We start from the raw sequence: 22,948 nt of genomic DNA on the forward strand, positions 1-22,948 counted from the left end.
GGCGGTCCTGCCATGAAATGACTGGAACCCCATTTGAGTTCATTTAAATATTGGCTGTAGCTGACGATACGACCATAGTGGGCCGGATCTTGAATAACGATGAGCCAGAATACAGGAGGGAGATAGAAAACCTGGTGGAGTGGTGCAGCGACAACAAACTCTCCCTCAATGCCAGCAAAACTAAAGAGCTGGTCATTGACTTCAGGAAGCAAAGTACTGTACACACCCCTGTCAGCATCAACGGGGCCGAGGTGGAGATGGTTAACAGCTTCATATTCCTAGGGGTGTACACCTCCAAAAATCTGGCCTGGTCCACCCACGTCGACGCTACCACCAAGAAAGCACAACAGCACCTATACTTCCTCAGGAAACTAAGGAAATTCGGCATCTCCACATTAACCCTTACCAGCTTTTACAGATGCATCATAGAAAGCATCCTATCTGGCTGCATCACAGCCTGGTATAGCAACTGCTTGGCCCAGGACCGCAAGAAACTTCAGAGTCGTGAAAACCACCCAGTCCATCATATAAACCTGCCTCCCATTCATTGACTCCATTTACACCTCCCGCTGCCTGGGGAAAGCGGGTAGCATAATCAAAAACCCCTCCCACACGGCTTACTCACTCTTCCAACTTCTTCCATCGGGCAGGAGATACAGAAGTCTGAGAACACGCACAAACAGACTCAAAAACAGCTTCTTCCCCGCTGTTACCAGACTCCTAAATGACCCTCTTATGGACAGACCTCATTAACACTACACCCTGTATGCTTCATCCGATGACGGTGCTTATGTAGTTACATTGTATACCTTGTGTTGCCCTATTATGTAATTTCTTTTATGTTCTTTTCTTCCCACGTATTTAATGATCTGTTGAGCTGCTCGCAGAAAAATACTTTTCGCTGTACCTTGGTACACGTGACAATAAACAAATCCAATCCAATATAATTAGCAGGCCTCCCCACTGGAAAGTCTCCCCATAACAAAAGCTCCCCGCCCCACTGGCAGTATAACGTCCCGCCACCCGGGTCCTCGCAGGTTTTTGCAAGCAGGGAACTGGCAAACAGAACCCAGCAGGGGTGCACAGTTAAGTGGTGGGAAAATCCAGCTGTGGAACCGGCGAGCTACACCCCTCTTTTCCTGCCTGAGGTGGCACACAAGAAAAAATTCAGCCCACATGCTATTTGTATTCATGGGGACATTTGATGCGTTGCTACCCCATGAAAACACTGAGTAGCAAATCCATTCCATCAATCAAAGTTTTCTTTGAGTGGTATTAATATGGAATGATTTCAATTTCAAAGACATTACTGCACCACCGACAAACTTGAGCTTCTCTTTGTCTGTTATGTACCTTTACGATATTTTATCTACACTTATGATTATTGTTCCTCTCAAATTGCTCCCATCGTTTCAGGAAACTCCAATATCATTCTATGTTTGTTCCTTTGTCTCTATTTTTTCCCAGAACCCTAGAACTGCATAACTCTTATCACCTTGCCTTAATTTTATCATCTGCAGCTTTTTAAAACGCTTGATGGAACCGAATAATTAATTTGTCTTGTCTTCTTCATTTCAACCTAACCCAAGTATTATGACTCTTGGGACTTCACCTAAATTTTAATTGTTTTCAAAAAAATGTCTCTCGCGTGCATGCTCCATTGTGAATAAACGTGATATAACAAAAGCTATTAAAAGGGAAGGAAATACTGGGTGGAATTTTCTATTTTTTTGGTAAGTGTCAACTCAACGGGCTTCACTGCCATGTTTCCCGCCAATTTTCTGACACTTGGTCGAAAAGAATCCTGGAGGCGAGTCCCACAATGTCACACTTGCCTGCCCTGTTAGCAAAATACTGTATCAGGGAGCAGTTTATGAAGGCTGCCTCAATCTAATAATAAATGAAATGAGCAAAGGGGTGCCCCAAAGACAGGGGAAAATCTCCCCCCCCCCCCTCCCCAACTCAACATGGGAACAGACGCTCCCATTCAAAGTCTTTTCACTGGGACAGCCAGAGTCCTGCCCAGACATGACACCCCCCCCCCCCCCCCCCCCCCCCCCCCCCCACCACCACCCGCTCCCCATCGGGGCTGCACTTACCAGCATGCCCTCAGTGGATTCTCTTCACCAGCCCCCTGGAAGGGGGGAAGAGTGGGGAGTGGGGGGGTGTGGAGTGGAGGGAGAGTGTGGAATGGAGGGGAGAGTGGGGAGCAGGGGAGGAGAATAGGGAGCAGGGGTGAAGAGAGTGAAGTTGGAGGAGCGTGGGGGTGGCGGGAGTGTCTTGGGGAGATTCGGGGGGGAGAGCAGAAGTGGTTTATTTAATGTTTGAGGATAATAGAGCAGGAGGCTGCTAATTATATTAATAAGTTTGGTGATGGGGTTACCGTCCTTTTATGGCTGGAACTCTATTACATCATTGGTGGGTGTTGGGGACAATGGGAACGAGAAATACTGATAGCCTAAAAACCTTTTGGGGCTCCTGTTGGATCTGTGCTTCCACTGCCATTCCTGAAAACTGGATCAGAAAACCCACCCCGTGGTTATATCTAGTTTAGGTTGTTTTCGAATTGTTTTAATCTGCTGAGTTTGCCTCATGAGGTCATCAATAAAAAGCATATTTGTCTTTTCAGAGCTGTAATGTAAATGATGTGGATCTTGATGATGTAGAATTAAGGAAATAATAGAACATTTTGGGTATTTTAACTCCTTCCCCACTGATTCATCTGTCACCAATATTATACACTGGTATTTTATTAAATATGTCAGCACCTAGTTTCATTGAATTTACAGTGCAGAAGGAGGCCATTCGGCCCATCGAGTCTGCACCGGCTCTTGGAAAGAGCACCCGACCCAAGCCCATACCTCCACCCTATCCCCATAACCCAGTAACCCCACCTAACACTCAGGGCAATTTGGACTCTGAGGGCAATTTAGCCTGGCCAATTCGCCTAACCTGCACATCTTTGGATTGTGGGAGCAAACCGGAGCACCCGGAGGAAACCCACGCACACACGGGGAGAACGTGCAAACTCCACACAGACAGTGACCCAAGCCGGGATTCGAACCTAGGACCCTGGAGCTGTGAAGCATTTCTTCTAACCACTATGCTACCGTGCTGCCCTTTACCAGGCAGTAGCTTACAGTACAGCATGAGAATTATATCAGTTGTGCTTATGACATTATAGGAAATATGCAGATGACAAAGAGTTAATGTCATATTATAATTAACCACTAGATGGAGCTAGATGCAGGACTATATAAAGCAGTAACTCACAGATCTCTGGGAAAGAGCTAGTGAGAACAGTGATAGAGAGTTCAGTACAGTATTATGAGACTAGTGTAGTTGAGTATAGTTTGTAGATTAGATTATTGTTTACTTTAGGAGTATGTGGTTGAGCTTAATTTAAATAGTGTAAATAAATGTTAGCTTTGTTTATGCACTTAGCTTCTATGGTCTTTGTGAACACTACAACATCCATCCTGGGAACAAGAATCACAATGATCACCACATGGTACCAAGCACATGTTCCTAAAAAGTAAGCATTGAGCAGAAAGTTAGCATAGAGTCGAGAAAGAAAAGAACAATCAAGCGTCTACATAGATCTCGAAGACAGCACCAAGTTCCGGATCGCAAGGTGGAAGGTCCAAAATAGCCAGAACACTTCAGGATCACCAGTAAACTAAATCTAAACTGGAAAAACTTCAAACAGCAATTGAAATGTTTTTCTCTCCACCTCCGTGTTAGAATCAGCTCCTGATCACAGAAAATCACACTCCTTCACAATTTAGCTGGACCACAGGCATCTGAATTGTTTAATTCATTTGAATTTACAAACGGAGAGGATAAAAAAAAGTTTGAACTCGTCGTGGAGAAATTTGATGCGCATTGCAAAGCGCAAATCAATGAGACATACAAACGATGCATGTTCATAAAAAGGCTGCAGTTTAATGGAGAATCGGTAGATTCATTTATTACGGATTTAAGGCTAAGAGCACAGACCTGTAATTTTTCCTCCGTTGTGGATCCAATGTTGCATGATCAAATAGTGTTTGCCATTTTTGATGAGCGATTGCGAGAAAGGTTATTCAGAAGACCAATTCTGTCTTTAGAAGAAGCCATAGATTTGTCCAAATCCAGGGCTAAGGAAAAAGGTGTGAACTCAGGCAACGTGGCCGATGCTATTAATGCTGTAGCGCAGGTCAGTAAACAGCTCACCACTGATGGCAGCCATTTCGAAAGTGACATCACGAACGTGATGACGTGCACACGCTGTGGCAACGCCCACTTTAGAAAAAATTGTCCAGCGAAAGGAAAAAAATACTCGCGATGTAAAAAGTTCAATCATTTTGCCTCACAATGCCATTTCACTTCAGCTGTACCAGCAAACAACGCTAAAAGATTGTTTTATACAAATAAGAAGGTCCAGAGCATACAAAGTAGAGGACATGATGAAAAAATTTTTAATGTACATGATGATTCCTCAAACTTTCCTATGCAGGATGACTACAGAGTGGAAGTGGTGAACAGAATTGATACACCGGATACAAATGAAAATTTTTCAAATTTCCAACTGAATAAAAGATTGGACAGTGACATTAAAAATAAAAGGCACGTGTGTTCCATTCAAGATGGACATGGGTGCACATGCAAATTTACTCACTGAAGCCAATCTGAGCCAAGTGTACAGTACTTCAAAAATATGAAAATCAAACTGTTGATTGACAGATTAGAATGGCAATGCCATACTGATCAAATGTTCCTGCTGCCTCACAGTGCCGCATGGTGACATCTCCATGCTAGTAAACTTTGAAATTGAAGACAACAAGTCATCGCTAATTGGTGTAGAGGCGTGCATGATACTAAAGGTAGTACAACGAATACACACAGCTAGCAATTTAAATGGTTCACTAAATGATTGAATTGATGCCATTTTGAGCAAATACAAGCATGTCTTTAATGGAATGGGCATCTTGCCATTCACCTACAACATCAAACTCAAACAGGATGCTAAGCCAGTAACACATGCACCCAGAGGAGTGCCAGCGCCATTAAGGGACCGTCTCAAGGACGAATTGGACAGAAGGCAGCAATGCAACATTATATAAAAGATGACTTAGCCGACAGACTGGGTAAGCTCTATGGTGTTTGTACGTAAACCAAATGGGGACCTGAGAGTGTGCATCGATGCAAAAGGCTTGAACAATAATAGAAGACGAGAACACTATCGCATACCTAAAAGAGAAGTGATAACAGCAGAAATGGAGCATGCCAAATATTTCACTAAATTGGATGCTTCCAAGGGATTCTGGCAACTATGTCGCGGCAATAGAAGTAGAAAGCTGTGTCCCTTTAACACTCCCTTTGGCTGGTATTGTTTTAACCGATTACCTTTCGATGTTATATCAGCTTCTCCGATCTTCCACCATGCGATGGAAACCATCATCGAAGGAATACCAGGGGGGCGATTCTCCCAAATGGAGCCCAAGTGTTCGTGCTCATCTCATGTCTTACCACCTAGCTGCATGCTGAGGTGTCCACAGAAATTCAATCTTTTTCTTAATCAGGTTTTGTAAAGCTGCTGTTCTGCTGGACAGATTGGGAATAAATAGGCCCATAAACTTAACCACACCCAGCATCCGTAAAATTGCCTTCTTATCAGTTGGTATTGGCATCTGACCACCGGCATTAATCTTGGCTTGGTCTGGTTGTACACCTTCGGTTGAGAACACATCGCCAAGAAAGTTCAGATCCTGGATGCCAAATTGGCACTTTTCTCTGTTTAGCTTCAGCCCATAGAAGTGAACCCTGGTTAGGACCTTTAGAACCATCTCACAGTGTTCTTCTAGTGTGTTAGACCATATCATCACATCATCTACATACACACAAACACCTGGGGGACGATTCTCCGAGCCCCGCGCCGGGCCGGAGAATCGCCACAACCGCGCCATGACACCACAATGCCGTTCACCCCTGGTCACTGCCAGCGGGAACACCGTGTGAAGGGCCGGGGGGGGCAGCCTGTGGGGGCGGGAGGGGGGGCTCTGTCTCCCCCCCCCTCTCGGCATACCTTCCTGCGCGGCCGGCACCTGAACACCGACGCCATGTTGTGTCAGTGCTGGCGCGCAGAAAAAGTCCCCCGCGCATGCGCAGGTTGGCACGGCCCAACTGAGTATGCGCGGGTTGGCGCGGTGTCCATTTGGCACCAGCAAAGGAAGATTGCGTGGTCTTCAGCATGCTACACCAATCATCAGCCCGGAGAATAGGAACAAACTGTTTCTTATTTTATCTTGCTATGCTTCTTTCATGGCTCAATCAGCACACTTGATCTGCTTTGTTATATTGCTCTCTGTGCTCAGGCTAGACTTCCTAAGGGTTCCACGATGAGAAGAAATACTTCCTATTCTGGCCATAATGGGTAACTGGGACTGCTATTAAGGCGATATAAGCATTATTTCATATTTTGTTAATTGCATTGAGACATAGTGCTCCTTTTACATAAACATTTTGTAAAGCGTTATACAATATATGGTGCCAAAGACCTTCGTGCAGGTTAATCACGGTATACTTATTTGATTAATACAAAACAGTGATCATATAAATATATTATAAGTTATTATCCAAGGACACATGTGTTAAATTAATCAGGATACATATGAGACTCCGTACCTCCCATCTGTTCAAAACCATATGCTTTGATAATACAAAAGTGATTAAACGGAATGTGTATACAATACAGGTTTCACAGGTGGCGGAATATGTCGTCAAACAGAAGGAGGCCTATAAGCCAAATATCCAGGACTAGCTCTTTAATTGCTATCTACTTTAATCTCACTTCACTGTCTTAACATCCAATTATTTTCCATTATTCCTTTTCAAATATTGGTTTAGACATTCATCGCCAGATGTGGCTGACCACAAAAAGCACTATTTGTTCCTGCTGTTCTTTACTTTAACGATTCCAGGATTGTCCTGGGAATGCTAAATTAATCCCCAGTATATTTTATCTATTCTTTCACAGGGGTCACTGTCCAGACCAGCATGTATTGTCTTTTTTTTATTAGTACTGGATGTGGACGTCGCTGACTGGGCCAGCACTTGTTTCCCATTCATAATTGCCCTTGAATTGAATTGCTAGGCCAATTCAGAGGGGGGCACTTCGCTCTGTAGGTCTGGAGTCACATAAATGGTAAACCATGTAAAGATGGCAGATTTCCTTCCCTGAAGGACATTAGTGAAGCAGATTGTTTTTTAGGACAATTGACAATGGTTTCATGGTCATCATTATACTTTTAATTCCAGATTTTATTGAATTCACATTTCACCATCTGCCATGGCAGAATTCGAACCTAGGACTCCAGAGCACTACCTTAGGTCTTTGGATTACTAGTCTCGTGACAATACCATTATGCCACCGCCTCCCCATCCCTAGTTGCCTGTGAGAAGGTGGTGGGGAGCTGCCTTCTTGAACCGCAGTAGTCCATGTGATGTAGGATTACCCACAATGCTGTTAGGGAAGGTGTTCCACGATTTTAACCCAGCGACAGTGAAGAAATTATGTCATTATTATTATATCAAATTTGCCAGCATCACTCCTCCTCAAAAGTACCCACTCTTGAACCCTCTGCCTTTGCAAACTAATGCCCCATCTCCAATACCTCTTTCTTTTCCAAATTCCTTAAATGTGTTGTCACCTGCCTGCCTTTTCTGCAAGTCCATGTTTGAAACTCCAGTCCGGTTTCTGCTTCTATCACTACTGAACTGGCTCTTACCCTAGTCATAAATAACCTCCTGCGTGATTATGATCATGGTAAACTATCCCTCCTTATCTTTCTCCACCTGTCTACATCCTTTAACAATGTTGACCACAGAATCCTCTGAATCCAGGTGGGTGGGACTACACTCATCTGGTTTCATTCTTATCTATAGTCATAACCAGAAAATCATCCGCAATGGATTTTCTTCTGAACCGTTACCTCTGAAGTCTCACAAGGATCTATCCTGAGACACCAGCTAATTCTCAGGCATGATCTTCCGGCTGTTCGTGCCGGTGGTATCTTAAGGTCCCGCCAACTGCACGCTCACACCGTCAGTGTGCAATGGGAAATCTCATTGACAGCGGTGTGACCTGAAGATCTCACTACTGTCCAAGAACAGGCCGTCCATTGCCACCAAGAAACACGCCACAGGGAGGCCAGAGAACGTCGCCCCTCATCTATACACTGCTACATGACAGATTCCACTCATATGCTGATGACACCCATTTCAACCCAACCACCGTTGCTTTCAATCCCATCCACTGTTAGGAATTGTCTGGTTCCTCCAGCTAAATATTGGGAAGACTGAACCATTGCCTTTGGTTCCTGACACAGACTCTGTCCTTTGACCATTAACTTCACCCCCCCCCCCCCCCCCCCCCCCACCACCCCAGTGCATTGTCTGACACTAAACCTCAGAGTTTGCAAACATGACATGGTGATTCCAAGGTGATCACCGAGACAGCCTACATCCACCTCTGTAACCAGGCCCATTGTTGCCTACCTCAGCTCATCTCCTGCTGAAACTTTCATCCATGCCAATGGTACATCCAGACTTAGAATTTCCAGTGTTGACTGGTTCCCATCTTCCACACTCCATAAACTTGGGCGCATCCAAATCCCAGTCTTTTCTTTCTTGATAGAATGCCAGTGAATCTAGGAGAGTAAACTGTGACTCAACTAATGCCTTGTACACATTCAACATTGCTTGTTTATGTTTATATTTAGTGTCCTAAATATTGCATTAGTGATGAGGTTTCATTGGCTGTGAAGTGCTTTGGAAAATCAAAAGGTGTTGAAGGACACCGTATAAATACAAGTTTTACCGTCCCCAGAATACCATCAACCATTTTTGGCCTTTTTCTGTAAACATTCCCTCCTTTAAAAATCAGTGTCTTGAGATCATGTATCTCCTCTGTCGTGTTAAAAAATCTTGCCATATAGAATTGTTCTCCTTTCATTGCTTATTTTTTTAAATGTACAACTCCAGGTTTCTCTGAACTGAACTGCACCTCATGCCTCTCTTTCCATTCTGCTAAAATATCTGTAAATAACTTGTTTTCTCCTCCGTTTGCTGTGCTGTGGTAAGTCTGTGTTCAAATTACTAAGGGTTCCTGCACTTAGAGCCAACCTAAAAATATCACTCATTTAGCTGGGATATAGGATATAATTGAGCATTCAGCTGAGTCCCAAGACTACTGTTTTCTCTCAGTACCTTTGCCTTCTTCCCATCCTTGTGGCTGCTCTTGTTTCAATACCAGATTTCTTAAAAACAAGCATAATGGGTGCACAGCAGTTGGCTGCAGCGAGAAAAATCCTAATTGTGCGAAGAAAGTCCAAAGCCTCTTCCACCTGAAGAGCTCATTTAATATCAGAGATTCTCTCGTGCCCATTCAAAATTAGCTTTGAAAGCAAGAAGTAATGTCCCGTGCAAAAGCTGAGGACTCATGTCAATGCCAGTTAAATATTCTGTTATGCATTGAGGTCAGTGCACAGGGCACAGTCAATTGGAAAATCATGAGCAGAAGGAGTTAGACATGAAACCACCCAATTTTCAACACTCCCTGTATCCATCCCATGCCTGAACACACAATCCACTTCTTTTTAACATTGTTAGGTATTCTGCAAAATTATGCTCACTTTCCTGGAATTAATACAAATATGGAAAGGGCTTCAGTCATGCATATAATTCTCTCCCCTGTTGCTGTAAAGTCCTTGTCCAGCCTCAGCCATTTATATTCACATTCTTGTGAAATAACAGAAGCAGTGAAGTGAGCAATTAGACATGTCAGAAGCTGTATCACTGTGATTTGTATTATACAATAAATTCCATCTGAGTGAATCCTCCCAGCAAAAAGAGACAAAGGCCTGGGGAGAGCGCTGTCAGTGTATAAAATACTTCCTCCATCTGTTTACCTTCCAAATTGTTTTTCCACCCATGGAGACCCACCATTTATGTCTCCCCTCAAGCTCGAATTCACTTCAAAAACAGAAGTTGATGTTGCTTCCTGCAGTAACTTTCTTGCCATCCGGGTACCAGCTCTTTGCACTAGTTCTGGACAATAATTCTGAAATGTTTGAGCTTGGAAATATTTACTCCAACTTTACTTTTGGGAAGATAGAACGATGGAGATTCATCGTAACCATTGGGGGTTTGGGTAGAGTATATGGTCTGTGGACCTAGTGGCCTTGAGGGTTAAATAATCTTCACAGTTCCTTAACTACTTATATGTTGCAACAGAGTGCAAACAGAAAATGCAAATCTTTTCTATCTGTTCCCACATTGCTGTCATCGTTGGAAACCAAATAACTTAATCTTCATACTCATTTTAAATCAATATATTTTTACCCCAATTTGGATGATTGCAGCTCAAATTAGCTCTGGTGTTTGACTTTTGTTATTTCTGCCTGCATGACAACAATGAGTCATAGTACTAACAGCATGAAATCATTTGCATTGGATAGGATATTCTTCCTGATATATTACCAGGTTTTTTGAGATAGCACAATAATCCTCTGTACCTTCTCGGTATCATTTGTCAGGCTGAACTTATTGAAAAGCAATTTTCAGGCTTAACTGCGGTAGCCTTGCCTAAATAGCTCATTAATAATTTATTTATCCATGTCTCTTTGTTCAATGGAAGTGAGTTTAATTTTCATGATCCAAACAGGTAATTCAATTCATTGGAACGATATAATTGTTAACAACAAGCATTTCAGAATTTATAAAATGTATTTGATCACGGGATGTGAGTGCCATTGGTATGCCAGCATTTATTGCCTAACCTAATTGCCCTTGAGCCACCTTTTTGAACCGCTGCAGTCCATGTGGTGTACCCACAGTGCTGGTAGGGAGGGAGTTCCAAGATTTTAACCCACTGACAGTGAAGGAACAACGATATATTTCCAAGTTAGGTTGGTGTGTGGCTTGGACGGTAACTTGCAGGTGGTGGTGTCCCCACATATCTACTGCCCCTGTCCTTCTAGGTCATAGATATTGCAGGTTTGAAAGGAGCAGGTGAAGGAGCCCCGTGTCTGCGTGGGTTTCCTCCACGTGTTCTGGTTTCCTCCCACAGTCCAAAGATGTGCTGGATCGTTGGATTGGCCATGCTAAATTTCTCCTTAGTATTTAGGTTTGGTGGGGTTACAGGGGATTGGTGAGGGGAATGATGTACTCTTTTAGATGGTCGCTGCAGGTTCGATGGACGAAATGGTCTTCTACACTGTAGGGATTCTATGAACCTTTGTGAGTTGATGCAGTGCATCTTATAGGAGACACACACTGTTGCTACTGTGTAGAGATGATGGAGAAGTGAATGTCTCAGCTCATTGTTGGATCCACTGCCATTCATGCCTGGGTGTGGCAGGATTGCAGACTTAGACCTTCAGGGGCTAGGCCTGCGCCGGAGTGGTTTGCGGCGCACCGGCTGGCGCGGAAGGGGCTTGGCGCCACGCCAACTGGTGCCGATGGGCCTCCGCCAGCCAGCGCGAGTTGACGCTTGCGCAGGAGTGCCAGTGTGTGCTGGCGTCATCCTGGCGCATGCGCAGGCGGCTTCATCTCCGCGTTGGCCATCACGGACTTTTACACCGGCCAATGTGGAGGAATAGAGTGCCCCCATGGCACAGGCCCGTCCGTGGATCGATGGGCCCCGATCGCAGGCCAGGCCATCGTGGTGGCATCTCCCGGGGCCAGATCCCCCCACGCCACCCTCCCTCACCCCCTCCGAGGACCCAGGAGGCTGCCCGCGCAGCCAGGTCCCGCCAGTAAGTACCTGTTGTAAATTACGCCGGTGGGACCGGCCTAAAATAGGCAGCCACTCGGCCCATCGCAGGCTGGAGTATCGCAGGGGGGGCCAGTGGCCGCCGACAGGTGCGGCGCGATTCCTGCCCCCGCCAAATCCCTGGTGCCGGAGAATTCGGCAGCCGGCGGTGGCGGGATTCACGCCGCCCCTAGCGATTCTCCGACCGGGCGGGGGGGTCAGAGAATCTCGCCCCTGATCTGTTCTTTGTCTGATCACTTCACCCTGTCTTCCACATGCTGCTTCTGCTCTTTGGCATGTAAGTAGTCCTATGTTGTAACTTTACTAGGTTGGCATCTAATTTATAGATATGCCTGGTGCTGCTCCCGGTACACGCTCCTTCATTGAACCATGCATTTAAACAGTTATGTATAGACTCTACCATATTCATGCCAAACAGATGAGAGTGATAATGCAAGTTTGTGTTAGTAGCCTATAAATTTGTAACTGTTTTGGAGGGCATTGCAATCTACATTGGCACTACCAGTATTCATTGTGTCACTGTGGAATACTTCACTCTGCTCGGGAGATGCTGCAGAATTGAACCCTCTATTTGGCGCTATTTAAACAACAAGAAATTGCAAACACATATAGGCTTCTTTCGTTTGTCAAAAAGAAGCAAATTAAAGTGTAGCAATGTCACAAACAATTGTTTATTTCTCCTCTTCTCTCTCATCCTGAGCTTGATACCTTATAAAGTAACCAGTCATTGGGTTACTTCACTGATGAGTTATTTTGCAGTCTATTTTTGGTTTGAGAAAACACTCCAATCCCAATTTTAACTTTGGGTCAGTATTCAACAGGTGTTTTATTCGTGTCATAAGTAGGCTTACCTGAACACTGCAATGAAGTTACTGTGAAAATCCCCCAGTCACCACACTCCGGCATCTGTTTGGGTACACCGAGGGAGAATTCAGGATTTCCAATTCATCTAACAGCACGGGCGGAATTCTCCCAAAGGCCCGACGCCGTCGTGAAACCCGGAGAGGTTCACGGCGGTGTCGGAGGCCTCTCCTGGCCCCCTAATCTCCCTCCGCTGGGGGGCTAGGAGGGCCGTGCCGGGAAACTCGGGCGCGGGGCCTTGTCGCTGGCGTCAAGGCCCGGCGCGCCAAGAGTAACGCGGCCGACGCACCTAATGACGTCAGCCGCGCATGGGCAGGTTGGCCGTCTCCAACCCGCGCATGCGCGGTTGCCATCTTCCTCTCCGCTGCCCCGCAAGACGTGGCGGCTTGATCTTGCGGGGCGGTGGAGGGGAAAGAGTACATCCCATTGAGACGCCGGCACAACGATCGGTGGGCACTGATCGCGGGCCTGTCCCCTCCCAAGCACGGTCGTGGTGCTCAGTCCCCTCTAGGCCCCTCACAAGCCCCAAACGGGCATCTCACGCCGTGGTCACGATGGCAGCGACCAGGTGTGGTTGCCGCCATCGTTAAACAGTCGCAAACGGCAGGCCGCTCGGCCCATCAGGGTCAGAGAATTGCGGGCCGCCGTGAAAAACGGGGGGGGGGGGGTGGGAGAATCACGGGAGGCGTGAGGAGCGGAGAATTCTGCCCATGGGGCGCGATTCTCCGCAAATGTCGCGAGTCGTAAAGGCTGCCGTGAAACTGACCGTGTTTCACGGCAGCCTCTGCGTCCCCTCCCGGGACCCGATTCTCACCCCCGGGCGGGGCTAGCAGCGGGGCCCCATGAACCACGGCATCGCGGCCTTAGCGACCGTCGCTAAGTCCGCACGCCAAGCGTCACGCCGGCTGACGCGCACGATGATGTCAGCCGCGCATGCGCGGATTGGACGGCTCCAACCCGCGCATGCGCGGGGCTGTCATCTCCCTCGGCCGCCCCTCGGACTGATGCTGCGGGGCGGCGGAGGGAGAAAGAGTGCGTCCGTTGGACTGCCGTGCCAGTTGGGGCCCTGGATGCCCAGAACGGGCATGTTGCGGCCGTTTTTACGACGGCAGCAAGCAGGTGTGTTTGCTGCCGTAAAAACGGCCATAAAGGCCTGGGAACTCGGCCCATCGGCCTGGGGAGAATCGCTGTTCGCCGTAAAAAACGGCGAGCAGCGATTCGTGTCGTGGGGCGGCCATGGGAGGGGGAGAATTGCGGGAGGGCGTGAAAAATGTCGGGGACGCCCTCCCGCTATTCTATGACCCGTCGTGGGCAGCGGAGAATCGCACCCAAGATCTTTCAAGGCTTGTGGGAGGGAACCGGAGCACCCAGAGGAAACCCACGCAGACACAAGGAGAACATGCAGACTCCACACAGACATGACCCAAGCTGGGAATTGAACCCAGGTCCCTGGTGCTGTGAAGTAACAGTGCTACCCACTGGGCCACTGTGCTGCCCAGTGGGTAGCACTGTTACTTCACAGCGCCAGGGACCTTGGTTCGATTCATGACCAATTGAATTAGTGAAAGACCCCACCTACTGACCCGGAAATTAGGTCTCCCGTGCTTCATTAAATCCTGCTGCCCACTGACTATCGTGCCGGCTGGAGGCTGATAACTGACAGCAAGTAAGTGCTGGGTGGGTCTGCTGGCATTTCCTGTGTCCGCTCTTTCACCAAATCCCATTCATCCACCACCTGCTGTGCTCGCTGACCTACATCAGCACCCTGAGCAAAACAACAATTTTAAAATGTTGTTTTCAAAACTCTCCACTGCCTCACTTTTCCCTATTCCTGTAACTTCCTTCAGTCTTGTAACCTTCCGAGATTTCTGTACTCTTCCAATCTGGCCTATGGAGCATTCCCAATCTCTTTGCTTCACTTTCCTCCTTGAAAATTCTCCTTGAAAAAGCCTACCTTTTTGAACAACCTTTTGGTCTTCTGTTCTCATATCCCTTTATGTGCCTTGATATAAAATTCTGTTTGGTAAGATACCTGTGAAGCACCTTGGCTCAAAAATTAAAGGCACTATATAAATAGAAGTTGTCCTTGTTGCTCAGCATCTCATAAAGGGGAAGAGGAGCGGTAGTTTGGCTTCATGGCAGGCATAGCCTAAGCTCTGCTTGCGGACCCCAGAGGAGCTTTTCTGCTCAGGCCACCTCATTTAAACTTTCAGCCAGGCCCCACGTGATGCCATAAAGATGTGACATGCACTTGCTACGTCACTGGGGGGTGGGGCAGGGGGAGGGGGAGGATGGCAGAGATGGGGGGGGGGGGGGGGGGCGGAAGCATCATGCTTTTATATAGGCGTGAAAGATGATTTGGACATCCTGTGAGCTTTTCCCGCCCCGTCTCTGATACCACCCCGTCAAAAATGTGAGAGGACAATTCCACATCCCCCACAAATGAATTTGTAGAATTAGCTGGAGTAGCAAATAATCTAATACATGAGTAAGTGTGGAATTAAGATAAATCTCAGAAAGATGTCGGATTGGCCTGTCAACATTCTTTTCCTAAATGCCAGGCACTGGCAATAAAATAACAAAAGAAGGTTTTCACTGAGGTGAACATTTTCACTTATGCAATCCTAACCTCTGAGCTTCTAACAGGGAAATTAGAATCATAGAATCACTACAGTGCAGAAGGAGGCCATTTGGCCCATCGAGTCTCCACCAACACTCTGAAAGAGCACCCTACCTAGGCCCACGTCCCAAACCTAACCCCATAACCCAGTAACCCCACCTAACCTTTGGACACTAAGGGGCAATTTAGCATAACCAATTGATGGAACCATCAATTCTACAGACACGTGCTTGTAGGATTAGAATAGCGGTTTTAATATACTTACAACAGAGCCAGCCTCTTAGCCGTTGAACTTTCGGTGAACTGGCTGGCTGACTCTGTGGCACGGATCTTTATACAGCAGTTCCAGGGGGAGCAGTTCTGGGCAGAGCCAAGGGGGGAGCCCAGTACAAACTCTCGAGTACTCCCAGAGCTACTCCCCCTGGTGGTCAGGTAGTGCAACTGCACTTACAATATCGGTACATATATATACTGGGAACAGAGTGACATTGGTAACTTATGTGTGAATCTCATTCACCACACCAATCCACCTAACCTGCACATCGTTGGACTGTTTGAGGAAACCCACGCTGACACGGGGAGAAAATACAAACTCCACACAGAGAACCAAGATTGGAGTTGAACCCGGGTCCCTGGCGCTGTTAGGCAGCAGTGCTAACCACTGTGCGACTGTGCTGCCTCATTCTAGAATGGCAGATTACAATGCAGGGCAAGAATAAAAAATTATACTCAAATTGCTGCTGCATGACTATGCAAATATAAAAATTTTGAACCTTGAATATGAGAGTGCCAACAAAATAATTAGACTTGATTTAATCTCTGGAGAGGAGACTTATGGTGAATTGGATTCGAGCAAATCGTTAAGATTCAGTCAGAGCTTTTCTTGGATTACAGTTTATTTTACTATGTGATTCCTTAAACAGAATGCAACAGGCAAAATATATTATTCCAATTGTGTAACCATCAAGGTACTGTCCTAAAAGCTGTTGCTTTTGTTTGTTGATGTTTCAAGCACAGAGGTACTGAGCTTGGAGATTAAATTGTAGGTCCCACATCAATTTTCACCACACTTTTAGGTATTGGTTACACTATCTGTTGTTGCCTTTGCAGCTTCACGCACTTTGGTGTTTAGTTTGAAGTATTAGAAGGATTCTGGAGAAATACCAGAGGATTGGAAAACTGTCAATGTGACAGCCTTATTCAAAAAGGGAGGGAGGCAAAAAGCAGGTAACTATAGCCTATTAGCCTAATATCTATTGTTGGAAAAGTGTTGGGCTCAATTATTAAGGAAGTAATGGCAGCACATTTGGAAAATCATAATTTAATCAAACAGAGTCAGCATGGCTTCATTAAAGGAAAATTTGTCTGACTAATTTATTAAAGTTTTTCGAGGCAGTCTCAGCCAGATTTGATAGAGGGGAACCAGTAGATGTGTTGTATTTAGAAGGTGTTTGACCAGATACCTTATAAAAGGTTAAGTCATCAGATGCCAATGGTGTTGGAGGTAGTATAATGGCGCAGATAGAGAAATGGCTAATGGGCTGGAAAGAGCAAGTGGGAATAAGAGGATCTTTTTCAGGTTAGTGACCTGTAACCAGTGGGGCTCCACAGAGATCACTGCTGACACAGCAACTGTTTACATATATCTTACTGATTTGGAGGAAGGAAGCGAATGTACTGTAGCCAAATTTACAGACGACACAAAAATAGGCGGAAAAGCAAGTTGTTAGAGGGATACAAACAGTTTGAAAAGGGATATTGATAGGTTAAGTAAGTGATCAAAAAGTTGGCAAATGGAGTCTAATGTGGGAAAATGAGAAATTGTTCATTTTGGAAAGGAGAACAAAAGAACGGAATATTATTTAAATGGGAAAAAGCTGCCGAAAGTCACAACACAAAGGGTCGTGGGGGTACATGTGCAGAAAACTCAGAAATCTAGAACACAAATGCAGTGGGCAATCAGGAAGGCTAATGGAATGTTGGCCCTTATTTCAAGGGGGTGAAGTATAAGATAAGGGAAGTCTTGCTGCAACCGTACAAGGTACTGGTGACACCACATCTAGAGTTTTGTGAGCAGTTTTGGTCCCCTTCATTTAAGGGAAGATATTTCTTTGCAGCCGGTTCAGAGAAGGTTCACAAGAATGATTCCCGGTATGAAGGGGTTGTCATATGAGCAAAGGTTAAACACGTTGGGACTCTGTTCATCGGAGGACTGAGAGGTGATCTTATTGAAACATAGGGGGCGCGATTCTCCCGCGTTACGAAAACTCGGGAAGCTGGCGTCAAAAATGGGTGCGTTTGACGCCAGCCTCCGCCCCCCCCCTCCCCAACCGGGAATCGATTCATCTCCCCGGTCGGGGCTAGCATCGCGCGGCCGTGAACTCCGGCATCGCGGGCTTAACAAATTTCGTTAAGCCTGCTAGCCAGAGTTAGCGACGGCTGACGCGTCAGATGACGTCAGCCGCGCATGCGCGGATTGGACGACTCCAACCCGCGTATGCGCGGATGACGTCATCGCGCTTGTGCGTGAAACCCGCGCATGCGCGGGCCGTTATGCCCCGCAGAAGCCCCGCAGATGGATCCATTGGGGCGGCGGAGGGAGAAAGAGTGCACGGGGTAAGTACCCTCTGCCATGGCACCCTTGGCACGGCCGTGGTACGGCCGTGCCAATCGGTGCCATGGTTCCCGAGAACGGGACTTTACGGCCGTTTTTACGAATGGTCAGAGCAGGTGTGTTTTACGCTTGTAAAAACGGCCGTAAAGGCCTTGGAAATCGGCCCATCGGCCAGGAGAGAATCGCTGCTCGCCATAAAAAATCGGCGGGCAGCGATTCGTGTCGGGAGGCAGGTGTGGGGGGGGGGGGGGGGGAGAATAGCGGGAGGGCGTCGGACCAGCGTGTCCGTAAAAATTTATGCCGCCCGCTATTCTCCGAATTTTTGTGAGAGCTGAGAATTGCGCCCAGGATTCTTAAGGGACTTGACAGGGTAAATATTGAGAGGATATTTCCCCTTCATTGGAGAGTCGAGGATCAGAGGACATAGTCTCAGAATAAAGGGGTGCCAATTTAAGACTGAGATTAGAAGGGATTTTGTCTCTGAAGTTTGTGAGTTTTTGTAACTGCTTGCCATAGAGAGCTATGTGGGCAGAGTTCTTTTGAATATTTACGACTGAGATACAAAGGTTTTGATCAGTGAGGGAATCAAGGATTATGGAGAAAAGACATGAAAGTGGATGTGAAGAATGTTGAACCAGCCTTGATCCTATTGAATGGCAGAGCAGGCATGAGGGGCTGAATAGCCTACTCCTGTTTCTATATTTTATGGTCTTACCTTGGGCGAAATTCTCCGACCCCCAGCAGGGTCGGAGAATCGCCTGGGGCCGCCGAAATTCCCCCCCCCCCGCTGTGGCAGAGATTCTCCGCCACCCGGGAATTGGCGGGGGCGGGAATCACGTCACTCCGATCGGCGAGGCCCCTGCAGCGATTCTCCGGCCCGCGATGGTCGAAGTCCCGCCGCTGGGAGGCCTCTCCCGCCGCCGAGGTTTGAACCACCTCTGGTGGCGGCGGGATCGGCGCCGCGACCGGGCCCCCGGGGTCCTGGGGGGACGCAGGGCGATCGGACCCCGGGGGTGCACCCACAGTGGCCAGGCCCGCGATCGGGACTCCCCGCTCAGACTCCGGGCCAGTGCCCTGGGTGCACTCTTTCTCCTCCGCCGCTGCCACGGCCTCCGCCATGGCGGAAGCGGAAGAGAAACCCACATCGCGCATGCGCCGGTGGTGAAAGTCTTTCGGCCAGCCCCGCTGCTGGGCAGCGGGCCTGAAAGGCCGCTGGCGCCGGTTTTTTGCGCCAGTATTCTGGTGCCAACCGCTCCGGCGCGGGGCTAGCTCCCAAAGGTGGGGAGGAGAATTCCCCACCTTTGGGGAGGCGCGACCCCGGAGTGGTTGGCCCCACTCCCCTACGCCGGGACCCCCCGTCACGCCGGGTAGGGGAGAATCCCGCCCCTGATTACCCACCGGGGCCAGACAGTGGTTAGCACTGCTGCCTTAAAGCACCAGAGACCGAGATTCAATTATGGACTTGGTAGACTGTGTGGAGTTTGTACATTCCATAGAATCCCTGCAGTTCAGAAGGAGGCCATTCAGCCCATCGAGTCTGCGCCCATCCTCTAAAAACCTGGGCCCATTCTCCAATGACCCTACCTAACCATTGGATCCTCAGGGGCAATTTAGCATGTCCAATCCACCTGACTGGCACACCTTTGGATTGTGGAAGAAAACCGGTACACCCAGAGGAATCCTATGCACACACGGGGAGAATGTACTCCACACAGTCACCAATGCCAAAAGTGAACCCTGTTTCTGTTTTCAGATTGTTTTTCAGCGTCATGTCAGCGATCTTTCATATAGATTTGGAGTCCTGTCCCTGGTGGGGAAAGTGGAGCTTTTGTTTTGAATTATTGGGGTATTGGAAGGGGGGGGGGGTGGTTGTTTTGCATTGTTGTGTTATATATGAAATGAAAATCGCTTATTGTCACGAGTAGGCTTCAATGAAGTTACTGTGAAAAGCCCCTAGTCGCCACATTCCGGCATCTGTCCGGGGAGGCTGGTACGGGAATCGAACTGTGCTGTTGGCCTGCTTGGTCTGCTTTAAAAGCCAGCGATTTAGCCCAGTGAGCTAAACCAGCCCCTGGGTGTATTTAAAGTGTTAAAATGTTAAAACAGAATAAAAATATTTTTTTTAATAATAAATAATAATAATCCGTGCCATAAACTCCTCCAGGCAATAGAGGGTTGTGGATATACTTATAACTAACAATCTTCTTCAGCTTTGGGGAAAATAAATGCTTCAGAGATTGACCTGTGTTTATCAATAGTGCAACTGTCTTTGTTTTAGAAGTTGGACCTTTTATTAGCTCAACTTTAGCTAATAAAATTCTACTTTTTCCTAAACTTGTTCCCACCTCCCATCTTATAAATTGTGGAATTCAGAAAAAAAAGGTTCATAAAAATCCCAAAAAGCCATTTTTAAGGATGAAAGCAAGGAATATTGGCTGGATCAGATAGTAAAATTAATAAAAATATAAATATCAAAGAGGTTAAGAAGATATAAAGGATGACTGTAACTTTTTCATCAGTTCACTGGAGAATGATGCTTGACAGAGAAGATCTAAAGGAGGAGGACGATAATTCATTCAATTCCTTACACAACTGGCTGTTTCAGGGAAGCACTGGCTCTCTGGGATGTTCCCAGCTTATGAATCAAGATAGCAACATCGGCAGGTGACCATCACCAGAATGAATTCTCTTGTCAGCCACACAGTAGGGTCAAAGGAGGCAACATTTTTAATGATTTATTGTCATGGGGAGGTAAGGGGAGTGGATTGTCACTAAGATGTGAGAGTGAGAATGGTTTGCACAAAGCCATTGGAAGAGTTAGGAAAGAGGTAATCATCATAGATATCATAGAACGTACAGTGCAGAAGGAGGCCATTTGGCCCATCGAGTCTGCACCGGCTCTTGGAAAGAGCACCCTACCCAAGGTTAACACCTCCCCCTATCCCCGTAACCCAGTAACCCCACCCAACACTAAGGGCAATTTTGGACACTAAGGGCAATTTATCATGGCCAATCCACCTAACCTGCACATCTTTGGACTGTGGGAGGAAACCGGAGCACCCGGAGGAAACCCACGCACACACGGGGAGGATGTGCAGACTCAACACAGACAGTGACCCAAGCCGGAATCGAACCTGCGATCCTGGAGCTGTGAAGCAATTGTGCTATGACCAAATGGATTTTGGTTCTGAGAAAATACAATTCCCCACTGACTGCATTGGATAAAATAAAGTTCAACCTGCATATCACAATTACATAAATAAATAAACCTTTGCAAATGTCGAATGGAAATGCAGGGCCTACCACCTTCTATTAACGAGCTGGATAAGGACCTCCTTCTAAAGTATCATCTGAGTTTCTGTAGTATTTAAAGTTGTGTGTGTACATCTTGACACAGGAGAAAGCCAAGTTTGGTTTTATTAGCCACTAGCTGATTTTTTTTTAAAGGGCAGCGCGGTAGCATTGTGGATAGCACAATTGCTTCACAGCTCCAGGGTCTCAGGTTCGATTCCGGCTTGGGTCACTGTCTGTGTGGAGTCTTCACATCCTTCCCATGTGTGCGTAGGCTTCCTCCGGGTGCTCCGGTTGCCTCCCAAATTCCAAAGATGCGCAGGTTAGGTGGATTGGCCATAATAAATTGCCCTTAGTGTCCAAAAGTGCCCTTGGTGTTGGGTGGGGTTACTGGGTTATGGGGATAGGGTGGAGATGTTGACGTTGGATGGGGTGCTCTTTCCATGAGCCGGTGCAGACTTGATGGGCTGAATGGCCTCCTTCTGCACTGTAAATTCTATGATAAGCTACTATAACCTCAAGTCGGCAGGCAATTCAAAAAGTATGTCCTGGGAAGCAAAAAGTCACTAACATAATTTTTATAAGATCTATGTATTCCATACATTACAAGTACAAAACTAATTGCAGAGTACTTTGAGACTTTACAAAAAATGGCAGCATGGTAGCACAGTGGTGAGCACAGTTGCTTCACAGCTCCAGGGTGCCTGGTTTGATTCCTGGCTTGGGTCACTGTCTGTGCGGAATCTGCACGTTCTCCCCGGTGTGTGCGTGGGTTTCCTCCAGGTGCTCTGTTTTCCTCTCACAGTCCAAAGATGTGCAGGTTTGGTAGATTGGCCATGCTAAATTGCCCTTCGTGTCTACAAAAAAAAGGTTAAATGGGTTTACTGGGTTACGGGGATGGGATAGGCTTGGGTGGGGTGCTCTTTCCAAGGGCCGGTGCAGACTCGATGGGCCAAAGGGCCTCTTTCTGCACTGTAAATTCTATGATTCTGTGAAAGGTGCAGTTCAAATATGTGTAACGTTATTTTCACATTGACCTGACCTGTATTCCAGCAACTAAAGCAATCAAATCCCTGTCTTAACTAAACATAACTTTTTACACAAATGTTTAACTTGCCTTTTGTTCTTCGTTAAATTATATAAAATATTGAATAAAAATAGTAGCGATCATAACTCACTTCTTTTATTTATTCACGGGATGTGGGTGTCATTGGCTAGGCCAGCATTCATTGCCCAACCCTAATTGCCCTTGTGATGGTGGTGATGAGCTGCCGTTTTGAACCGCTCCAGTCCATGTGGCATAGGTACACCCACAGTGCTGCTTCCAATGTCGAGGTCGATGCCGGGTGGTCCATCCAGTTTTCTTCCTTTGAGACTTTCCAGCAGATTGCTACAACTGGGTAGCTTGCTAGGTCCTTTCAGAGGGCATTTAAAAGGTAATAACATTGCTGTGTGTCTGGAGTGACGTGAAGGCCAGACTGGGTAGTGACGGAAGATTTCCTTCATACCAAAGCATTAGTGAACCAGATTATTTTTTACAACAATCGACAATGGCATTGTGTTCTCCATTAGACTAGTTTTTAATTCCAGATTTTTATTAATTGAGTTTAAATTCCACCAGTTGCTGTGGCGGTATTTGAACCTGCGTCCCCAGACCTTTAATTTGAGACTCTGGATTACATTACCACTACACCATCACCTCCCCCAAAGCAATACAACAAACTTTACCCTCAGTAATACTTTTAAT

At 46.7% G+C, this 22,948-nt stretch overlaps 1 protein-coding gene across 8 annotated transcripts in view; it reads left to right on the forward strand.

The window, feature by feature from the left end:
• frmpd4 (FERM and PDZ domain containing 4) overlaps positions 1-22,948 on the forward strand; it is a 1,288,989-nt gene that overhangs the window by 967,826 nt on the left and 298,215 nt on the right. The gene's annotated exons all lie outside the window — the stretch shown is intronic.

Source organism: Scyliorhinus canicula, chromosome 7 (genome assembly GCF_902713615.1).
Source record: "Scyliorhinus canicula chromosome 7, sScyCan1.1, whole genome shotgun sequence".
NCBI classification, from domain to species: Eukaryota; Metazoa; Chordata; class Chondrichthyes; order Carcharhiniformes; family Scyliorhinidae; genus Scyliorhinus; species Scyliorhinus canicula.